The following is a 6,102-nucleotide window of genomic DNA, read 5'->3' on the forward strand; positions in this document are numbered from 1 at the left end:
TGGGATCCTACCTTCTTTTGATCTCTCCTAAAAAGAGGCAACTTCCACCTCTTCTGGAAAATGACCCTTTTCCTGCCAGTGACCCTGTGGCTTTGCCACTATTCTCAGATCTTTGGATATCAGACCCTGGGCTTGCCATAAGCTGACACCCCCCCCCAGAACTGACCATCATTCCAGTCCTTGTACACATACCATGGACCATCTGGCCACACAAAGTCAACATGGTGACTCTGTTACCCTGAGGGCAAAGCAAACTGCATCAGTAGAATCTTTTGGGAGCTTGTGCACTGATAAATTAATTAATCACCAACCAATAAACAAATGAGTTGAGGCTCCCCAAGTAGCCCTTTGGCTTCTACTTGTTGAACCGCCCCTTCCTTCTCCATCCAAGACCCGTTGTGGTTAGAAACGCCTCCTATTAGTTCTTCGTTTATTTTGGGCACTGCAGATGCTGCCAGATGTTTACTTTTAACGTGAGGAGAATTACTCTACTCTTGTGGTTGGGGAGAAGGAAGGGGGAGCTCAGGGCTTTGGGGCTGGCAAGCCTCTTCACAGCTCAGTCACTGGGGGCTCCTTCCTTCTCCTCTCCAGATGTGGCCCATCCTCCACCCCTTTCTTCCAAGTCAGCAAATCCAGACTATTCCAAGCATGGAGGGCCTCACAGCCTCCAGACTCCAAGCAGCAGCACACATGGCCCACCGTGCGATGCACACATATGTAACTCTGATGTCACGCCTGGGCTCCACCAGCCCTCACAGCAGTCAGACTGGGATTCTCATCCAGAGTCCCCTTGTCACCTTGCCCTTTGAAATAGCTCCCTCCACGACAATGCCAAAAGGCAGAATTCCCCTTCAAATTGTTTCAGCTACCTAAAAAAGGCACTTTTGAGAGTTACGACCATGGACTTCAAGACTAACCTTGCAACTCCACAAAGTCTGACTTATTTGCAACTGCACCCTGATTGCTGATCCCACCACAGATTTCAGGGTCCAGGTGGGACTTGCAGGATCTTGTGCTGCTAAGGGGAGCTGAGGATGATGGCTGAAGCTGGCAAAAACACAGGTTCTTCCCACCAGGGTCCAAAGTCTTCCAGAAATATGACAGGCAATTACCTGCAACCCATTCTTTTGAAGCAAAGTTCCTGATTCCACATCACCTTATGCCATTTATTACCTCCGCTGCTGGGCGAGAAGGGAGAGCCTGCTCGTTTGTCCATCCATCAACCTGTTTGATCTGTCCTCCTCCTCATCTTCCTCTACACCTTCCTTCTCCCTTCTGCTCTCTTGGGCTCTAATAACCCAGAGGCTACAAATACCTTCTCTTTTTCTTTTTCCTTCTTGGTGCCCAAGAAACAGGGCCAAAAAGCAGAAGCTCATAATCAGGACAGTTCATTCTCTCACACAGAAATGGATCTAGGAGGCAGAAGGGACAGGAAACAGTGCCCTGCGCAGTGCAGTGCCTTGCACAGGAGAGAGGCCCAGGTCAGAGCCACGCATGGTGATGGAGGACTTACAACGTGATTCTGAGTTGGCTACAGTCCACATGCTGGACTCCTCTTGGAATTCCAAGAAATATACGCCTTCCATTTCTGAGCAGTGATTGGAAACTGGTAGTAGAAGGGGAGACGCCAAGTAATATCTTTCTCAAGAACTTATTTTTCCAAGAATGAATAGGATGCACAAATCACAAAACATTGCATTAATACAAAACAGTGAACTGACCCTGTTGTAGTCATGCTCGTATCCATCCCCCTCCAAACCACCATCCAAACCATCTCCATTCCCTTTCCCAATCCATAGATGGTCGCTGACTTGCAATGATTCACCTTACAATTTCGTCTTCATGGTGGTGGAAAAGAGATACAAATTCAGTAGAAACTGTACCTTGAGTACCCATACAACCATTCTGTTTTTCACTTCAGTACAGTATTCAATTATGTGAGGTATTCAATACTTTTTTTATAAAATAGGCTTCATGTTAGATGATTTTGCCCAACTGTAGGCTAATGTAAAGGTTCTGAGTATGCTTAAAGTAGGCCAGGCTAAACTATATGATATGCAGTAGGTTAAGTGCATTAAATGCATTTTTTTTTGAGACAGTCTCAAGGGGTCGCCCTGGGTAGAGTGCCATGGAGTCAGTTCACAGCAACCTCAAACCCCTGGGCTTAAGTGATTCTCTTGCCACAGCCTGGGACTCTCTTGAATAGCTGGGACTACAGGTGCCCACCACAACGCCCGGCTATTTTTTTGTTATTGTGGTTGCAGTTGTCATTGTTGTTTTAGCTGGCCCAGGCAGGGTTCAAATCCACCAGCCTCGGTGTATGTGGCTGGCGCCCTACCTACTGAACTACGGGGACGGCCCTAAATGCATTTTTGACCTAGGATATTTTCAACTTATGATGGAATTGTTGGGACATGGCCCAATTGTAAGTTGAGAAGCATCTACATATAATTACTCAGTTAGAAACTGAGGTACCTCCAATCCAGCATTCATCCTTCCTGTTTCTCTCCCCATAGCTACTCTAGGGCAGGACTAAAGCCAAGGTGATCTGCAACACCGTCTCCTCCCATCAGAAAGCCCTCCCATCTTTTCCCTTAAAGATTTCTACTCCCAGAGGCCCTTTGCTTTCCTTTTCTTCATTCATATAGTCTCTGACCCTCCTAAGAAGATAGATCCATCAATTAATGATTTAGTCATACACACAAGTCCCATTTTCCTGCTTTATTCAACAAAGTTCCTGGCTCGGCACCTGTGGCTCAAGTGACTAAGGCGTTAGCCACATACACCTAGGTGGCGGGTTTGAATCCAGCCCGGGCCCGCCAAACAACGACAGCTGCAACCAAAAAATAGCCGGGCGTTGTGATGGTTGCCTGTAGTCCCAGCTACTTGGGAGGCAGAGGCAGGAGACTCGCTTGAGCCCAGGAGTTGGAGGCTGCTGTGAGCTGTAATGCCACAGCACTCTACCCAGCCTGAGGCTCTGTCTCAAAAAAAACAAAACAAAGTTCCTACCAGGTGACTTTCCCTGAAAACTTTTAAGGGGCCCAAAGGAGGGGACACAAGGGAAAAAAGGACTAGGATGCAAGTAGGAGGACTGAGAGATGTGTGGCTTCAGTGGGCCACTCTGGAATGTGACCAGGAGTGAGATTGGCACAGCCACCTTCTCTAAAGCAAGCAGACGATATCCAAAGCCTTGACTGAGACTGTGACCTTAACCTCACCCCTACCCTTATAGGTGATTTGATCTCAGACCAGAAGAAGGTCATTGGAGACAATAGAGGATGCTGCTGGGGCCTTCAACACAGGTCACAGAGGAATCAATTTAGTCTGGAGGCAATTTGGTCCAGTGGTCATGAGCTTGTGCTCTGAAGCCAAACACCCTGGTTCTGAATCCTAGCTCCTAGGCCCATGAGGCCTTACACAGATTTACTTATATTGCTTAGCCTTCATTTCTTCATTTGTGAAAAGGGAACATAATAGTGCTTACTTACAGGGTAGTTACAAGGTATAAATAATGTTAGTAAATTGTAGTCTGTCACATCATAAGTCCTCAGTAAACATGAGCTGTTTTTATCATTATTGTGTTCTATTATTGGATTCCAGATCTGGCCCTCCACTAGAGGTCCTGAGGGAGGATGAGCACCTCTCTGAGGGTGGGGGGAGTGTGTCATGGGCCCATCCAGGCTGTCCCAGCTCTGTATTCAGCCAGATGTGGCTCTGTAATGGCAGCAGATGAGGCAGAGTGGGAGGGCCAGGAGCTGGACAGGACCACCCATGGGGCTGGGGAAGGTGCTGGCAAGACAGCCTCAGCTGCAGCTGCTGGGCAGCCATCCAGGGTGACAGGCAAAATGCTGCATACTAGGGTGGGTGTGGAAACAGACAACAGGTGGCAGCTCAGCTACAGTCTGCAGCTAGGAAGGGGAGTGGCAGATCATCCAGCATTTGGTAACAGGGTGTAGCTACCAGCAGGTGGATCACAGCAATGGGTAATTCCAGAGGGGTCTTCTGAAATCCAAGCAGGCAGGCAACAAAAGGAAAGTCTGCCAGCAGATCTCAGAACCCATCCGAAGGCTAGATTGGGCAGTGGGAAGCCAGAGAGCAAGGCAGGGCCTTAAGCCTAGAAGGACTAGACAGGTTAGCAGGACAAGGTCACAGGCACAGGACATAAGACAACAATGGCATTATCAGAATCTAGGCACAAAATGGCAGGAGGGGAGAAGGACTGCATGGGCTGAGAGTCAGCAGGGCCTGCTACAGTTCAGCCCTACCCTCAACCCCTGGGCTCAGGCCAGGCCAGCCCAATCGCCAGGGCAACCCAGGGCAGGTGGGAGCCTGTGCTGTCCCCACGATGGGGGTGCAAGAAAGGGAAACTGGAGGTCATCATCGGGTAACTCCTCTCTGTCTCGCTCTCTGTGTCTCTCTCAAATATACACACACACATATACACAAATAGACTTTTGTCCAGCTTCTATTCAAGTTTTCCTGATTATTGCCCCTTTGCACACTTTCTCTCTCCTAGACCTTACTTGCTACTGAGAAAATAGAATTAACCCTTTTAAAATGGAAAACCCAGTCTCTCAGGGCCTCAACAGCCCCCTGAAAGTCATCTGGTAAGCAGCATGTCCCTAGGCCTCTGCTCTGGCCCCAGTGGGAGGAGCAGTTTGCAGCAGTGGACACAGCTGGAGAGAGCTAGACCCCCAGTTAAGGAAGGAAGGTGAGGGTTCCCAAAGCCCCTGACTTGGGTTCAGCTCCCACACATCCCTCTCTTAGGCTCAGTTGACAACCCCTCCATAAACTCTTTTCTGAATATGTATTTTGCCAATGACCCTAGAAGCCTTTGTCTTGGAGATCAAGAAACCTTGGGAACCAGGTTCAAGTTTATCTACGCTAGACCCACATCCTCACAGAGGTAGCTAATCCTTATACATCTACATGTATGTAACTGTTAGGCCTCATCTATATCCATATTAGCCCCTAAGCCTTTTACACACATACATTTTTACGTAGTTTTCTTAACCTAACACACACACTTTTAGTCACTGGCCTCCAGAAGTGAAGCGTGTGAGCAATGACAGTGGCCACCACATCAGAGTGCCCCATGAGGGCAGTTGAGCGGTCAGTAGAACACCCTCACGTCAGCCTCTGGGCACATTAGCCACACCATTCCCCCTGCTCCTGCTGGACCTCTTCTTCTTCCCCTGCAAGATGACCAGAAGAGCTAGTGACCTGGACGTGGTGGGAGCAGGCCAGGCTGTCTGCTGTCAGCTTTTGGCTTTAGAATCCAGTTCCTAGTCCCTGATGTGCACAGCATATGTACCCACCCGCCTGGAGCTAGCGACAGAATGAGCAGGCTCATAGGATCTGATCTTTCCTGACTTCCAGGGCTTCCTGGATACATAAAAAGACAGAATGACCAATAATATCAGCCTGGATCTTTCCATCAGAGGAAATTTAATAGAAGAGGTCACCTCGATGATGGAAATCCTAAGAAGCCACACAAGGGATGATGAGCCAATCCAGAGGTTGGGAGCACCAGGGAGCCACTTCTGCCCCAGGGAAGGAGGGAGGGAGGAAGGAGGCAGGAGGCTTATCAGAGTCCAAAGCCAGGGCTCTCCAGGGAGAACTGCAGCCACAAAGAGAGGTAACATGTGTGATGTGAGCTAGAACCATGAAGAGACCCAGATTCTACAGAGAGAAAGGAAGACCCTGACTTTACCACCTACTACCTTTTAGTCTTCTGCAAGGAACCCCCACTGGTTTAACCCACCAGGAGGCCAAAGGGCAATGAACCCAGGAGAAGCAGTCCCTGCAGGGCAACCTTGGGAGGGCAAAAAGGCAGGCTGAGACCAAATAGGCAACAGGTCAGCACCAGCCAAGAATGTCCACTGGCCTTGGGTGGACCATTTGCAGGCATGTCCGTTTTAGAGAACAGAGAGCAGTGCCCTTCTTAGTACTTTCAGCTGCCCCAAGATGGAAATGGGTCAGCTGCCACTGACTAAAAGTACGTCCTGTTAATGTATATGATCAGATACAGCGTGGTGACACCCTGAAGGAAATTGCATTGTCCATAAACAAGTGGCGCCCTCTCTCAGGGGCTACCTCCCC

The sequence above is a fragment of the Otolemur garnettii genome, unplaced genomic scaffold (genome assembly GCF_000181295.1).
Source record: "Otolemur garnettii isolate 467f Iridium unplaced genomic scaffold, OtoGar3 scaffold00024, whole genome shotgun sequence".
Lineage (NCBI taxonomy): Eukaryota > Metazoa > Chordata > Mammalia > Primates > Galagidae > Otolemur > Otolemur garnettii.